The 17673-nt window shown below is 50.3% G+C and overlaps 1 protein-coding gene across 4 annotated transcripts in view; it reads left to right on the top strand.

Annotated features, from left to right (window-relative positions):
- The window catches only part of SIRT6 (sirtuin 6), a 327940-nt gene that overhangs the window by 180454 nt on the left and 129813 nt on the right, over nt 1-17673 (top strand). The window lies entirely within an intron of this gene.

Below are 17673 nucleotides of genomic sequence, written 5' to 3'. Positions count from 1 at the left end.
TTTATGGCAGCACTGGACCTAAGGGACGCCTATCTACATATCCCTATAAGAAAGGAATGTCAAATTCCTTCGCATGTTGATTCAGATTCAAAGATCTATCACTTTCAGTGCAAAGCTCTGCCCTTCGGCCTGTCGTCGTCTCCAAGGATTTTTTCAAAAGTTCTTGGGGAAGCACTAGTCCCCTTGAGGCTTCAGTCAGTCTCAATCATACCATACCTGGACGATTTATTTCTCACAGCCCATTCAGAGAAGCAACTCTGCCAAGATCTAGAATTGACACAACACAACCCGAGATGCTTGGGGTGGATTGTCAGTCTAGGAAAATACAAAACAACTCCAACTCAGAACATTCAGTACTTGGGTTACAAAATACTATCTGTGGAACAAAAGATAGTTTTACCGGAAGAGAAGATATCCAACCTACATCAGAGCATGTCTTTTCTTCAAACCAGTCACTATTGCACAGTAAGGGAGGTCATGTCTGCAGTCGGTCTGATGACGGCAACCATCCCAGCCGTGCAATGAGCCAGGTTCCACCAGAGAGATCTACAGAATTTCCTGTTGGAACAAATGAAGGGACAATATCTAGAAGAATCTATCTATCCCCACCAAGGTAAAACGCTCGCTCTGGTGATGGAAGGACAAATAGAACCTAAACAAAGGGGTTCTCTGGGTTCTTCCTATTGCATCCATTCTGACCACGGATGCGAGCAGTTGGGGATCCCATCTCAACACCTTCTGGGCACAAGGCAGGTGGACACCTGAAAAGTTTTCTTCCAATTGGAAGTAGTTAACAGCAATCCTTAGGGCTCTGCTAGCATTTCGGAACAAGCTACAAGGTCACCACCTTCAAGTCCGATCAGACAACATGACGGCAGTAGCCTATGTAAACAAATAGGGAGGTACCAGAAGTCCTAGTTTAATGTTGGTGGCAAAACAGATGTTTCAATGGGCAGAAGTTCATCTAAGGTCAATCTCCGCGATACACTTAAGGGGCGAACAGAACAACACTGCAGACTTCTTGAGTCGACAACTAGTTTCGAATCAAGAATGGTCACACATATGGAAGTCTTCAACTTCAGAACAACTCACTGGGGGATTCCAGAGAGAGATTTATTCGCAAGCAAGAAGAATGCAAAAGTTCCCAGTTTTTGCTCTCTATGCCCAGGAGATCATCCCTGGAAGGTAGATGCTCTACAGATACCCTGGACCTTCAATCTAGCCTATGCATTTCCACCACTTCACCTCATTCCGAGGGTATTGGCCAAGTTTCTGGCAGAAGAAACATGTTTAATACTGGTGGCACACTTTTGGCCCAAAAGACCTTGGTTCACAACGTTATTGAAATTAACAGATCAACCACCTCTGAGGCTCCCATGCAGACAGGACCTCCTGCCACGGGGACCCCTCCTGCATCCTCAAGTACCCATGCTAAAACTCTCAGCATGGTTACTGAGGAAGAGATTCTAAGGGACAAAGGGTTATCAGAGAAAGTGATTCAGGCCCTGCTTCAGAGTCGAAAACCAGTCGCTCGAACTATCTACAATTAAATTTGGAAAAAATGTAATTCCTGTTTGGCGGATCAGAAAAACCCTAACGGAGATACAACAAATATCTTGCAGTTTCTACAGGACGGAGTAGACAAAGGGTTAACCCCAAGTACTATTTAAAGTACAGATAGCGGCACTAAGTGTATATCTGGAAAGACGCTTGCAGGAAGATCCTCTAATTTCCAGGTTCTGTAAAGCAATCACTAGACAGAAACCAACTAAGGTCAAAGTAAATCCAACTTGGGACTTGTCAGTCGTCCTTAAAGCTTTCTTGGGAACTCCATTTGAACCTATCTCAGAGGCCTCTTTAAAGAGGCACTACTTTCAAAACAGTGCTCCTAGTGGCAATCACTTCAGCCCGCAGGGTCAGTGAAATACAAGCTCTCAATTAGAGAGCCCTTCCTTTAAATCCTTGAAGACAGTCGTCTTAAAAAAAACAGATCCTGGGTTCTTGCTGAAGGTAGCATCCAAATTTCATGGGTCTCAAGACATTCTTCCTTTTTGCCAGGATGCCTCTAATGAAAAAGAAGGGCAGTTTAATCTATTAGATGTGAGAAGGTGTATTCTAGAGTACTTGGATGCAACCAAATCTTTTAGACTGGCAGATTCTTTGTACTTTTTTCTGGACTGCGTAAGGGACAAAAAGCTACCAAGATCACTATAGCTAGGTGGATCAGGCTAGCTATAGCAGAAAGTTATACAATTCTAAATAAAGATCCTCCTGGGGAGTGTTAAAGCCCACTCCACATGGTCACTTTTGGCATCCTGGGCAGAGAAAGCTGGTGCCACCCCGGAGCAGATATGTAAAGCAGCCACGTGGTCAAGCTTCTCCACTTTTACAAGGCATTATAGACTGGATTTAATGTCCAGCCAGGATCAGGCTTTTGGGAGGAAAGTCCTCCAAGCTGTGGTCCCACCCTAATCTGGTGTGTACTTGGGGATCCTCTCAAGGGCTGTCCTGGAAGACGACTGGGGAAAACTGGAGTTTAGTACACACCGGTAACTCCTTTTCTTGTAGTCTTCCAGGACAGCACGATCCCACCCTTTAAGTTATGTTGATGCATTAACATGTTTAACTATTGTGGTTATATTTTTCAGTTCCATCCTTCGGTTCTTGGTAAATGACTGACCAGGGACCTGAGGGACTGCCTTTTGAACTTTTGGCAATGTTTCCTGTGTTGATGGGAGGGACTCCATCTCTCAAGGGCTGTCCTGGAAGACTACTGGAAAAGGAGTTACCGGTAAGTACTAACTCTAGTTTTTTTTTTTTTCCCCTCCAGCTTCAGCCGACTCGTCGGGAAGCCCTATATGGGGCGGTTCAAGACCTGCTGATGCGCAGGGTGATCATTACTGTCCCAGTACAGGAATGGTTTCAGGGGTTTTACTCAAATATGTTCGTAGTACCAAAGAAGGAGGTGGTTCGTCCAATCCTGGATCTCAGGGCCCTCAATTGCTTTGTGAATGTACAAAGATTCCGGATGGAGTCGGTTCGCTCTGTTGTCGCTGCCCTCCATCCGGGAGATTTTGTGGCATCCTTGGACATCAAGGACGCATATTTGCATGTCCCCATATGCACCAGGCATCAGATTTTGCACTTTGCGGTCGGGGAAGACCCCTACCAATTTCTAGCTCTCCCCTTTGGCCTGGCATCGGCAACGAGGGTGTCCACCAAGGTGCTCGCCCTGATTCTGGCCCTACTAAGACAGCGTGGCATCGCTATCGCGGGCTACTTGGGCGATCTTCTTCTGAGTGCCACTTCAAGCTCCGAATTAGAGGTGAGCGTGTCTATAACCTGTCAGACCCTCAGACTTTGGTTGGATGCTGAACACTCAGAAGTCAGTATTGGTGCCGATTCAACGCCTAGTATATCTGGGGTTGATTCTGGACCCCTCAGAGGCGAAATTTTTTCTCACTGTGGGCTGCAGTGCGGCAGTTGACATTTCAAAGATGGTCGTCACTCCGCTTTGTGTGTGTGTAATATATATATATATATATATATATATATATATATACACACGCGCGCGCGTGTGTGTGTATATATGTGTGTGTATATATGTGTGTGTATATATGTGTGTGTATATATGTGTGTGTGTGTGTGTATATATATATATATATATATATATATGTGTGTGTGTGTAAACGCTCAGTTGTTCAAATGACACAAAAACAAAAAAGTCCACAAACATATAAAGTGCACTTGTGCATCAGTGCAAACAATGTGAAGTGAAAAACACCAGGTAAAAGCAGCAAGAAACGAACCATTCACGGTTCCAGCATGTAAACCATTCACGGTTCCAGCATGTAGACTGACTCAATAATAGGGAGCACCTGCGATATGCTCAGCACTTCACCATACCTCCCATCCACAGCCCAATACTGCCACTTGCTGATTCAGAAAGCCAGAGGGGAGAGAAAAAAAAACAAAGGAGATTGCTCATAGTGTAGTATGGCGGAGAAAAAACAGAGATTGTGGAGTGATTAGAGAAACCACACTCACGAATCCTCTGCACATAAACAGCCTGTAGATACAGCTCAGTGCGGCGATCTTCTCATGCGGATGTAGTTCCGTTGATCGCGTCACTTATGCTTCTCCCCCACTAGTATCGTCACTGGTCACGTGACTTAGTCATGGGTAGCCATGTGACACATACAGCTGAGCTTTTATCTTACCAGCTGCGAGTCTGTGGTCATGGAAACGGAGGATCATGGAAACAGAGGACCATATAACACATCATTACTGGTATGCTTTAATACAAGCCTGTATGAAACATTTTACATGAAAAAACTTTCAAGATTAGCATTTAATACAATATGACATAAAAACAACTCAGTTTTCGTGTCTGTCCATGAACGAAAGAGAAAATGGCATTTATTTACTCATCCTAACATCCTTTTCTTTGAGTTCATTGACGGACACAGCACCCACCCCTCCTTTTTTAAGTTTGTACTGCTTTCGACGAACTGAGCTGCTATGGGGATATAGCCAGTAGGTCCGCCCCCCCTGGGCGGGGCTGTTCAGCTTTGATGTTAACACATTCTGCCTAGTCACTCCTGAATGAAGGCTAATACACACTTTGTCAAGATTAAGGCTGTGTCCGTCCGTCAACTCTGAGAGAAGGATTTTACGGTGAGTACAAAAATCCTATTTCTCTTCCGTTCATGGACGGACACAGCAGCATTGACCTTAGGGTTATATATCCTTCCTTTCAGGAGAGACTAGGCAGAAAAAACAGCACTAAAAGTGTTAAAACACTACTCTCAGTACAGCACCTCCCAGGGGGCGGGTCCTCCGGGTACATCCCACTCTCTTGTATCATGCAGCCCCAGTTTTATTCTGCCTAGCGTTAGGAGAAGACCTGGCCCTTCTGGAGCCCATGTGCTCTGGATTTTTTTTTTTTTTCTGTTTTTATTTGGATTTTTCCTGCATTTCTGGATCCTGGGATCTACAATCAACTGCCGACTGGGTGTCAGGCTGGATCTTGATCCTTGTAGTCCCCCCATGTTCGGCCATCGAGCGTGTGCCGGCCTTTAGCTAGACCGTCCACGACATGCCCCGTTGCTCCAGGGGTGGCCGATGAGCTATATGCTACAGGGCGCACATATGACCGGTCTCTATGGCTGAGTCAGTGTGCCAGGCCGACAGCCATGCCTCAAGCGGACGTTGGTACAGTCTGAAATGCCTCCAGCCGGTGGTCGCAGGACGGGTAAGTAGTATCCCCTTGCCTTGGCAGGGTGGTTCGGCTGGTGCATTCCTGGGGAGGTCGATTGAGGGTCTGCCGTGCTTTCCTCTCTCCCTTCCTCTCCCTCTTTCCCCGTTCTGGGTGGCGGCTGTGAGGTGGGGGGTCCGCCTGGGGGGGGCTCTGTTACTGTCGGGGGGCTGTGCTGCTGTGAGGTGCTATTTTTTTTATTGCATTATGGTGCTGAGCTGTGTTCTGCTGTGTGTTACTGGGGTTTTAAAACGCATGTATGGCCACCATTTTACCGGGGTCGCGGTTCTATGTATCGGCGGGCATTTTCTTGTAGCCCACATGCTGTTTTTATGCATGTCGGCGGCCATCTTGGGAAAAGTTTTTGGCCTCTAGTGCCTGAAATAATGGCGCCAAAGCCCGCAGAATACTTCCTGAGGGATGGCACAGCACGGACAGCGCTCTCAGCTCTTCAGCAGCGCTGCACTCTGGTCGGGGTGGTGAGTCTCCTGGGGGTCCCCTGCTCTCTGTTGCGGCCGGGAGGGTGGCCTGTGGCAACTGTCTTGCAGTACTAGGGCGGCATATATAGGTGGGTCAGCATGGAGTCCGAACCGGAGGCTTCTACCCCAACCATGCCAGAGTTAACCCTTAGTGCTCCTGCGACCTCGGTTGATGCTATGGCGGCAATCCTTGAGGCGTTTGTTGCCAGGATTGGAGCGGCAAGTGGCCAGAAGGGGGGTAAAAAGCGCCCCCTCCCTGCACCTGCGTCTGGGGATGTCTCTGACACGGAATCAGGCCCTGCTATTGCATCTGGCCCTGGTTCCATTATGTCAGATGATGTGGGCTTAGCCCACACGGACAGTGAGGATGACTCTGCTTCAGGGTCAGCGCATAAGGAATTTGTTGGAGCTCTTATCACTGCGGTGCGGGATACTCAAACTTGAGGATTTGGCGGAGGCATCAGACATGCCAGTCCCTTTTGGGTTCCGCAAGCCACCCCGCACCGCAAAAGTGTTTCCTTGTGTTCCATACCTGGACAAATTGTTGTACAAGGAATGGGATCGGCCGCAGAAAGTTTTTGCTGTTCCAAAATACTCTGCGGTCCATTATCCCTTTGGGGAGGACTTTTTTAAAAAGTGGGTCTCCCCTCCGTCAGTGGACCCCCCATGTGTCCCGACTGAACAAGGCTACCACGTTACCTGTGGAAGGGGCTCCTGCTTTTAAGGATCCTGCAGATAGAGTTGAGGCTGTGGCCCGCTCCATGTTCACAGTAGTGGGGTCGGCGGTAAGACCGGTTTTGGCCGGGGCTCTGGTGTCGCAGACACTTACCGAACGGGCAAAGTCCTTGCTGCAGGAACTGGGGGCGCAGAATGCTTCTGAGCTCTGTGTGGACCTGGCTGAACAGTTGGTACAGGGCCTAAAGTTGGCCCTGGATACGCTCCCCTTGCTCTCCAGGGCCTCCGCCTACGGGGTGGTATTACGCCGCCTCGTGTGGCTGAAGTGTTGGTCTGCGGACCAGTCTTCAAAAAAGGCTTTGGTGGACGTACCCTTTAAGGGCGTATGGCTTTTTGGGGCGTCCCTGGATGACATCATTAAGGATGCCACAGGCGGTAAGAGCACTCTGCTCCCACAATCCGGGAAGGGAAAGGAGCCTCGCCATAAGCAAGGGCCCTCCTTTACTGCCCCCAAGCGTGTTTTTTCGCCCACCAAGTACGGCAGGAAAACGTTTTCAGGGAGCTAAAGCGCCCGCTGAAGGGCAAAAGCGTCCCTGGTACCGCAAGCCTGCGGACAAGCCTGCTTCTGCATGAAGGTCTGCCCCCGCCCGCATCTCAGGTGGGGTCCGGCTTCGCAGATTCGCGGCTCGGTGGAAGTCTCTTCTTTCCGACCGATGGGTTTGCGATGTAGTTTCCTCGGGGTACAAGATAGAGTTTCTCTCTTGCCCACCAAGATTTTTTCCCTCCAACCTCCGACTTCCTCCGGGTTGCCGGAAGGATCTGTCAGGAGCTGTCCAGGATCTGCTGGTCAGGGGTGTGATTGTGCCGGTTCCCTCAACAGAACGGTTTCAGGGGTTTTACACCAATCAGTTTGTACTCCCCAAGAAGGAAGGGGAAGGGGTCCGTCCAATACTGGACCTCAAGGCCCTCAATTGTTTTGTCGAAGTGCAAAAATTCAGGATGGAGTCGGTTCGCTCAGTTGTAGCAGCGCTCCATCAGAGGGATTTCCTAGCATCCTTGGATATCAAGGACGCTTACCTGCATATCCCCATATGCGCAAAACACCAGAGATTTCTGCGTTTTGCGATCGGAGAGGACCAATTTCAATTTGTGGCCCTCCCGTTCGGCCTGGCCTCAGCACCACAGGTTTTCACCAAGGTGCTCGCTCCGATTCTGGCCCTGCTGAGGAAGCGGGATCGCTATTGTTGGATACCTGGACGACCTTCTTCAAGCTCAGAATTGGAAGAAGACGTGTATCACCTGTCAAACCCTCTGAGAATTTGGTTGGCTATTGAGTACCCAGAAATCGGTACTGGTACCGTCCCAGTGGCTGGAATACCTGGGGTTAGTCCTGGACTCCTCAGAGGCGAGAGTTTTCCTCCCAACGGTGCAGCGTTTGACGACCCAGAAATGGGCGTCGCTTCTGCATGAGAGTGCTGGGTTTGATGGTGGCCTCTTTCGAGGCAGTGCCGTATGTCTAATTTCACACTTGAGTATTGCAAAAAGATTCTGTCACGTTGGGACAAGCTCCCTTCGTCTCTGGATTACCAGATTCGGGTGAGTCGCCTGGTCAGGTCCTCCCTAGTGTGGTGGCTGACGTTTCCGGCACTTCGGGCCGGAAAATCATTTCTGCCGTGCCATTGGACAGTGATCACGAGGGGGGGGGAGAGACCGCTCGGGTAGGAATTTGTGAGCTTCCTAGGCAGTTTGGAATCCTTCCTTTTGTTTCAGCATGATTCTCCGTCTGGGCTACAGGTAGGAGTACTTATCCCTTCTCTGGAGTCGCTTATAGATTATCTCAGTCCGGATTAACTGCGGAGCTGAGGGACCAAGCTGCCATCCACACGAGCTGTCAAGCCACGCCCTCAATGCAGCACATTTTTATGCAGTGCAGAAATCCACATGATTTTTTTTTTTTTTTGATGGCAGATTTTAGTGGTCTGTACATTGTAAATCCTTCCACCTCAAAATCCCCCCCCCCCCTTACTAGCACAAATCACCCCTGCGGGGAGGGGGAGAATTTGTGCAGGACTGTGCTGGGTTCAATTATTGCTCCCGATCCAAGGCACATGAGCAAAGGAGATGGGGGAGGTTTCTGTATAGCCCTTTACAGTCATATCATGAAAGGGTAACAGAGAGGAGGGAGAGAGCTTGCCCCACAACTCCTCCTCTATGCTGTTTTCTGTACTATGCGGGTGGGCAGCTTGCACAGCTTTCAGTTTACCCAGCAAGAGTACAGATAATGTCATGGAGGAGGAAAGAGCTGGGCAGAGGAGTGGGGTGAACTCTTTCCCTTTCCTCTGTACACAAAGTTAAAAGCGTAATCCTTTCATGATATGACTGTAATGGGCTATCCGAGGAATGTCTAAAAAGTTTAAATGGTATCTGAAAACAAACAAGAGAAAATGCAATGATCTTTATTAGCCTTAAAAATAATTGTCATCCTTCACAACACACTTAGTTTCCAAAAGCTTTATGAACATATCAGCAAAGGTCTCTTTAGGAATCTATCACAGAACCCCTGTCGCACGTTCTTAGATTGCCACCACGTCTGCATTTCATGACCCTCTTCCGGCGGGGAAACAGAAGTCAGCAGGGACATGGTTGGTCAGGTTGAAAAAAGACACAAGTTCGGGGCGTGGCCTGCACATGGATGCGTGAAGCAGCACTTCTCTAGAGCTCCTGGCCTGATCCCCCAATTCTTGGCAAAAATCAGACTTTGTACCGGCATGTACTCAGCCAAAAAGTACAAAACCAGGGCGACTACACGGGGGACCCCAGCTGGCAAGTTTGAGGGAGAGATCCAAAAATATTTCAAGCTCATTCAGGAGCTATCCCCCGGAGGAGGCCTGCCGACGCCACGAGGCCCTCCACGTGGATCTGTAGAGGAGACCCAAGCACCGGTCGTAGAGAGCCCAGCGGCCCTTCTAGACGAGACTCAACCCCCAGAAACCAAGCTGGGGCGATGCCTCCCCCACAACTCCCGGAGATGGGTGACCTAGATCAGGACATTAGATCGTTCTTGCAAGCCTTACCCACCAGGAACGACATTGAGGCCTTCATCCTGCGCCTCGAGGAGACTCAGACGGGACATCCAAGAAGTGAGAGGAGAGGTGTCCGGCCTCGCAGATCGGATGTCAGCAGGGGAAGACTCGGTATCTTCTCTGGAGGCGCGGGTTGCGGCTCTCGAACACTCCCGGGACCAGCACCGGGAAACAGCTATCTCCCTGCAGCTCCACTTGGGGGATGTAGAAGACCGGAGCCGCCGCAATAATCTGCGCCCCCGGGGGGTGCCAGAGTCTGCAGACCGGGGGCACGTATCGTGGAGATATTCAGGACAGTGCTGGGAGACCCCGAGGCGACCATCGAACTGGACAGAGCGCACAGGGCGCTCGGCCCTAAACCGACAGACAACGACAGACCGCGGGACATAGTGTGCCGCGTGCACCGCTATGTGACTAGAGAAGCCATCCTGCGGAGCGCATGGGACCAGGAGGAGATGGAGGGCTCGAAAATCAGGATCCTGCCAGACGTCTCAAGAGACACACTACGGCGAAGAGCACTGCTTAGACCCCTCTTGGAGCTCGCCCGCCAGACAGGACACACTTACAGATGGGGTTACCCCCTGTCCGTTACTTTTCGGAAGGAATCCAGGGCCTTTGCGCTGCAGACAACGGCGGACCTCCCTGCCCTGTTCCGATTCATGGGCGCGGAACCCATCCAAGTCCCCGACTGGCTTCAGATTCTACCCCGTCAAACCGGACGGTCAGGTGCGGCAGCTTTGAGAGAACCCCTGCAACCCCGACAACAGAGGGGCAGAAGACGGCGCCAATCAGCCAGAGGAGGAGCACTACGTGAGTAGGCCCTGGGCCGTACGTTCCCGACCCCCCGCTTTGCTAGCCATGCCCCCTCTTTGTGCGGGTTCTCCCGCGGCGGGTAGTCCCTCATCTCTCCGTTCACGCTCCCCGCAGACTCTGAGACGGACCCATGCCTGACCCCAGCCGCTGTTGCGGATGCCTCCCCCCCCCCCCCCGATAATGTGGCTAAGCTCCGTGCCCGCTCCCCACCCCCTTCCTTTTCTTTTTGTTTGGGGATGATCGTGGGGAAGGTTGCCCACGGACAGGCTGGGATCCCCGACCCTGATGGATAGTTGTCCCCTGGAGCCACCCGGCCAGCGAGAGACCGGCACTTTTGTTTTTGCCGCTGCGGCCTACCACGCGACCTCGGACTTGATTTAGGGCCCTGGCACTACCTACGTTACCGCCCGGAGACGGGTGAAAACCAGACATAGGACAGCCCTCTGGTGATAACCCCGGGTCGACCCCGAGCGGGGGAGACCCCGGGAGATAGACGCAGGGGTCCCTGTTAGAGGGGAGGGAAGGGCAGAGCCTTCTGGACCTTAGCTGGGGGATTATCTACCAGGGAATCGGACATCCACTGCACCTAGGGAACGGACCCCAAAAGGTCACGGACTCCCGAGAACTGAACTGAGTCAGATGATGTCGGACATGAGGGAGAGGGGGGACTATGGTTGTTGCTACTTTTGGGGACCCATGGCGGTGGTGGGGGGACCTGAGGCTTAAACCCAGCCTTCTGAGGTCACCACTTTAGCTGAGTGACCCGCGTCACACAGTGCTGCTATAGCCTAACCAAAATGCACTACATAGAATGCACTTAATGTGTTGCACTTGCCTATTTACTTGCATATACTGTTTTGCCTCCTTGCTGATTTCCAAATGTTTTATAATGTTCTAAGATATATATTGAGTACTGCTGTGTTGATTGCACTCTGATGTTACACCAGTTATATTTGCCGGGGTTGGGTGGAGAAGGCAGGGAGCTCACTTCCTGACCCTGTCTAGTTCCCACCTCACATTAGGACTGCGCTCGATTCCTGGGTCTCCCCGGTGAGCGTTTTTAGCCGTTTTTTTTTTGGTCGGCTGCCTCTATAGACCCCTTTCGGCTGCACAATCTAGTGCACGCCCTTTAATACTACCTTCTGTGACGGTATCGGTATGATATCCCCGTCAACGTTCCCTTCTTCCCATAACGAAAATCACCCCAATATTCCACGAGGAGGGATATCCCTGGAATCGCCCAGAAAGCCACACATGCCAAGCTTACTGCTAGAACAAGACACTTTATTGACACAAAAACTCAGCTTATATGTGGTTACAACCTGTTAGGAATGCCCCCCCTCACACAGTGGGGTTTCCCATACAGATTATAGGAGACAAGTCGGAGCCGACCATGCAGACACATTTCTTTAGATAAAGACATCAGGGCAGTTAATTAATACACTGAAGCAATCAGAATAATTAACATCCCACTTCTCTAATCATTTAGCCTGAGGATACAATACACATCTTTTAAGGGTAAACACAGATCTTCTTCACACAACACAATAGATCAATTAACGTTTAGAATAGTGAGGGGACATTAGCACGTCAATATCCTGTCAGAGGAATGAATCACACATGAAATTCCTTTCTACCTCTACCCATATGGCTAGCAGGGAGCAGTAAACTGAGATATATAGGCAAATGTATCACACCTTCTTCTACACTATCCCCCTCTCCACCCTACATCTCCCCTTCTAACACCTTCCCAACCTCTCCTCCCCCTCTTTCTACCCGCTCCTCTCGGCCCCCCAGTCTTTAATTCATCGCTCCTCTCCCCTTCCCCCCCCCCCCGGCCTGCGCAGGCATGGAGGTGCTTAAGGTAATCTCCCTGAATTCTAAGGGCCTAAACACGCCTGAGAAGAGACTCATGCTACAGCAAGATATGCGTCGCATGAAGGCTGACATAGTGCTGCTGCAGGAGACTCACTTTAGGGCCAGCAATTTACCCCTCCTGAAAAATAGATATTTCCCCATTGCCTACCACTCACAGTACACAGAAGCAAAAGCCAGGGGAGTCTCGGTCATCATTTCTGCCAGAGTCCCGTGGAAGCTACTAGATATCCGGACGGATAATAATGGTCGCTACCTATTCTTAAAGGGGCTGATAGGAGATGGGAAAGTGTCCCTCGCAAACTTGTATACTCCCAACGTCCACCAGGATGTCTTCCTTAAGAAACAGCTGGAAAAATTCCACAGGTTCGCGGAGGGCCATTTGATAGTAGGGGGTGACCTTAATGTTCCCCTGAACCCGCATGAGGATACGTCCTCCGGGACATCATCAACGACACGAGACCTGCGTAAACGTATAGGCTCGACACTTCACTCCCTGCAACTAGTAGACGCGTGGCGTCTGCTGCACACGGGAGAACGGGATTACACATTCTTTTCTAAACCGCACCAATCCTACTCACGGATTGATTACTTCCTACTACCCCACAGACAGCTCCACGCGATTCAAAACATCTCCATCGGGTCAATCACATGGTCTGACCATGCCCCGATCACATTGACCTATGCCCTGTCTGACCCCGTGGGGGATCGCAGATCAGTATGGAGGCGAAAGCGATACGAAAGCCTCCTGCAGGACCCTGAGGTCATGGGTGAGGTGACCAGGGAAATAGGCCACTACTTCACAACTAACTCCACCCCAGAGAGCTCTGCTGGAGTTGTCTGGGAAGCCCACAAAGCAGTGGTCCGAGGGATATTCATGAGACACGGAGCACGCCTGAAGCGTGAAAGGCTGGCACAGCTGACAACGCTTCTCAATAAACTACATGACTTAGAGACCGCCCATAAACAGACCCCTACCAGACAGTTAGGTGCTGACCTTGAAACCGTACGTTCACAAGTGACGGACAACTTACGCTTCAAGGCCAAGTCAGCACTACAAATCTGTAGACAGAAAGCGTACATGTCAGGCGTATAACCTCGCGAGACGGGAAAAAACACTCTATGCCCCAATTGATTACACAGGAATTCAGGAACTATTATAGCTCCTTGTACAATCTGGATAAAGCCCCAATTACACCCGACGCAGCTGCTGACTACATCTCAGCATCCCTAATGCCCTCCCTGTCGGAAGACACAAGAGAGGACTTGGAAGCCCCCATTACCATGCCAGAACTACAGCAGGCCTTAAAAAGTGCAAAACCGGGTAAGGCGACAGGCCCCGATGGACTAACCATCGCTTACTACCGGACCCTGCTGCCTTCCCTAGGCCATCACATGGTGAAATTATTTAATGAACTAGGCTCCGGAGGGTCATTCCACGCCACCACACTTCAGGCCCAAATCTCGGTGATTCCCAAGGAGGGCAAGGAGGCATCCCTTTGCGGGAGCTACCGCCCGATCTCTCTTTTGAAAATAGACTTGAAGTTGTTCACTAAGATCCTGGCGAGTAGGTTACAACAACACCTCCCACACCTGATCCATTTAGACCAGGTGGGGTTCGTGCCTTCCAGGGAAGCCCGAGACAACACTACGAAGGTCCTTAACTTGCTGCACGTGGTGAACAATAGTGGAACGCCCTCTCTATTTTTGGGGACTGACGCAGAGAAGGCGTTCGACCGCGTCGATTGGCAGTTTATGCGATCGACACTGTCCTATGTAGGGGCTGGGGAGAGAATACAGAACTGGGTCTCGGCCATCTACAGGAACCCAACAGCGACGGTGAGGGCCAATGGGGTGACTTCTGAATCCTTCAACATCACCAACGGGACGAGACAAGGGTGCCCGCTATCCCCCCTGCTATTCGCACTCACATTAGAACCCTTTCTATGCCATGTACGCCTGAATCCGGACATCGCAGGCATACGAATTAAAGACACTCAGTACAAAGTCTCCGCTTACGCGGATGACTTGTTGTTCACCCTCACTAAACCTGACATTTCCCTCCCAAACCTAATGAAAGAATTTGAAACCTACGGCCAGCTATCTAACCTAAAAATAAACCTAACCAAGTCTGAAGCCATGGGGGTAGGGATCCCGCAGGGATCGTTGTCACACCTTAAAGACAACTTTCACTTTAGCTGGACAGCAGTAGCGCTGAAATACCTGGGAACGTTCATTCCCCCCTCCCTCTCCCAGGTGTACAGGCTAAACTCCCCCCCCCCCCCCCCCCAAGGGGAGTCCAAAAGCTACTCCAACAATGGTCGGGTGGCCTTCACTCCTGGGTGGGACGGTGCAATGTACTCAAAATGACCGTGTTACCCAAGTTCTTATACCTGCTACAGGCACTCCCGATTTTTATCCCGGGGAGCTACTTTAAACAAATACACGCGACATTCACTCACTACTTGTGGGCGGGAGGGAGGCCATGCATACAGAGAAAAATACTCTCCCTGCCGAAAATCCATGGTGGGCTGGCACTCCCGGACGTAAAGACATACTACCAAGCCACACGGCTGGTGCGTCTCCTGGGACCAGGTGGAACAGAAACAATCCGTGATACCGCTACACAGAGCCCCTTGGTGCATAGCAGACCTGCCCCCGCAACTCACTAAACACCCGTTGATAGGGCACACAACTAGTACATGCGCACGTCTCTTCACACAATTCTTCCTATCCAGCCAAAACTCCCCTCTACGCCCGGTGATCGGACATCCCAAATTTGATCCGGGTCTTTGAGACCGTATATTTTTAGACCTTAGCAGAACCGGACTCTTCCAGGCGTCACACTTCAGCGCTCGGGGGAAATGGAAATCGGCGGTTGAGCTCGCAGACCCCGTCGGGCCGTTTAAACTTGACTTTCTAAGAGCGAACCAACTGAACCATTTCTTAGGTGGCCTCCCCCCCCCCCCCCCCCACGAAGACTCACAGACCACCCAAACAGCCCTGGAAGACCTAAGACCTTTGCACTGAGACTGGACCGCTCCCACACGCACTGTCCTTGCTATACTCCTTGCTAAACACCCCCCCCCCCCCTGATGGATACCAGGTCCCAGCCCTCGCTAAGTGGGAAAGGGACCTAAACGTTCAATTCTCACCCCCCCAAAAAACAAAAGATACTCAGATTCACCCACAAGTCCTCCATCTGCTCCAGAACACAGGAGACGAATTATAAGATCCTCATGCGGTGGTATAAGACCCCAGATCTCCTGAGTAAAATTTTCCCAGCCTCTGACCCCACTTGTTGGAGATGCAAACAAGACAGAGGTACCATCCTTCATGTCTTCTGGTCCTGTCCACGGATCAGGGGGTTCTGGGAAGAGGTGCGCCGCATAGTCCAGAAATTTACAGAGAGCACGTGCCGGATGACCCGGCTTACTTCTTGCTCCATGCGACGGACATGCCGGCCGGAGCATATAAAAAATCGATTATCCGCCATCTCCTGGACGCGGCAAGGGCGTGCGTACCCCTTCACTGGAAATCCACCCATCCGCCAACGACGGCGCTCTGGCTCAAGAAGGTGGACGAGATCAGTTACATGGAGGACCTGGTCCTTACTGGCCAACAAAGGCAGGAAGCTTACACCAAGACCTGGCAGATCTGGAATATATTTAAATATTCGGAGGAAGGACAGTCCCTCAGAGGGACGGTCTGACCTCAGTCGAACTACAGGAGAAACACTAATAAAACATCGAACCTCGGGCACTCACGAGGTAACTAACGCCCGTGAAGGGCGCCTTGGGATACCCATGCCTGCGCGGTTTGTAGGAGAATCTGATGTTTACGTGTAATCTATCACACCTGCGCTAATGAGGGCCCTTTCAGCCTAATGGTATAAGGCATCTTAGTATCGCTGTTTCCCTCATATCCGCAAGTAAACAGACATGACCACCATGCTTACGTGCTTGCATCCTCCGCTCGACCAAAAACTGCCTCCTGATCCTGGGAGTTATCTTTATTTATATAACAATAGTGCATGATGGCTTCACAATCGAGCACAGGAATTCCTTCCAACAGGAGGGGTTATACAACAACCAATAAACAATGACTAGGAGTCTTTATGGGTGTGTCTGGGCAGGAACAGTGTGTACAAATTCCTGCTCCCTGTACATGAAAGCCATGCTCCATGTCGTTCAGAGACCGCATACCGGGCTTATACTACCGTTCCTGTGGATGGGAGATTCTGCAAGGACACACCATGGCCCCCCATGTGTTTATCAGGCACACAGGGGTGACATGAGCGTAAATCCCCTCATAACCGATGTCTTTGCAGAGTGAACACACCCCCCCCCCTTCCAGACGAACGTTCTGTGCATAGCACAAGGGGCCCTTCGCTGGCGGACATATCCCCACTCTGCAAACACTTCTTTGCATCCTCAATAAGCTTTTTCCTACCAAACGGTTCTGAACCAGTGTCAGTCTGCCCTTTTAGAGCGGCCCGCGGGAGAACGAACACTGGGAGACACTATGACAATACATATTCATAAAATTTCCACAACAGACCATACCTCTCGCACTGACTACTTTTCCTTGCCTGAGCGGTTTTACCCTGACGGTTACATGTACTCCACACTAGGTGGCACTTCTTGACGTGTGTCTGGATAGCCATGTGAATGTGCGTGCACCTGTTCCATGTTGCCATTGAGACCAATCTCGGAACTATTTAGACACAGACCTTGTATGTCATTTTGCAGTGGCACTCCAATTGAAAAAGCCTGTTCTAAACAAATGATTTAGCAGTAGAAATGATGTGGTAATGATTTTTCCTTTAACCACTTCCTGCCCGTTGGACGTCGTATGATGTCCTAGACTTATCTGGGGTCTTTTAAACCCCAGATTTCTCCATAAAGAGGGACCAATCATGCCTTATTTCTATCACAAGGGATGTTTACATTTCTTGTGATAGGAATAAAGGTGATCATAAAAAAAATAAAAATTGAAGGGAAAATATATGTTTTAAAGTGCCCCCGTATCGTGTTTGCACGCAAACGCATACATAAGTCATGCCCGCATCTTGGTGGAGAAGTATGCTTTTGCTTCCTCATGTTAGAGTTGCCCTCTTGACAACTGGTTATCTGATGGTGGCATTATCTAGAACATAGGTGCTCAACCTGTGGCCCTCCAGCTGTTGAACTGCAAGTCCCATGAGGCATTGCAAGCTGCTGATAGTTACAAGCATTGCTTGCAGAGGCATGATGGGACTTGTAGTTCTGCAACATCTGGAGGGCCGCAGCTTGAGCACCCATGATCTAGAAGCTGAGGGAGATGTTTACTGAAAATCATGCACTGATGATCATCAACAGATTTCCCTGCAGTAAGCCCTCAGGATGAATAACACAGTAGTGATACCCCCAAATTTCTTGGGACCAGGATTCAGAGGCAACAGTGCCTTTTTAAAGTTATAGGATGAGACAAACTGAGGTGGGTATTAGTG

This window comes from Rana temporaria, chromosome 1 (assembly GCF_905171775.1).
Source record: "Rana temporaria chromosome 1, aRanTem1.1, whole genome shotgun sequence".
In the NCBI taxonomy this organism is placed as follows: Eukaryota; Metazoa; Chordata; class Amphibia; order Anura; family Ranidae; genus Rana; species Rana temporaria.
The sequence above is the reverse complement of the archived record's forward strand: the minus strand, read 5'-3'. Positions and strand labels throughout refer to the sequence as shown.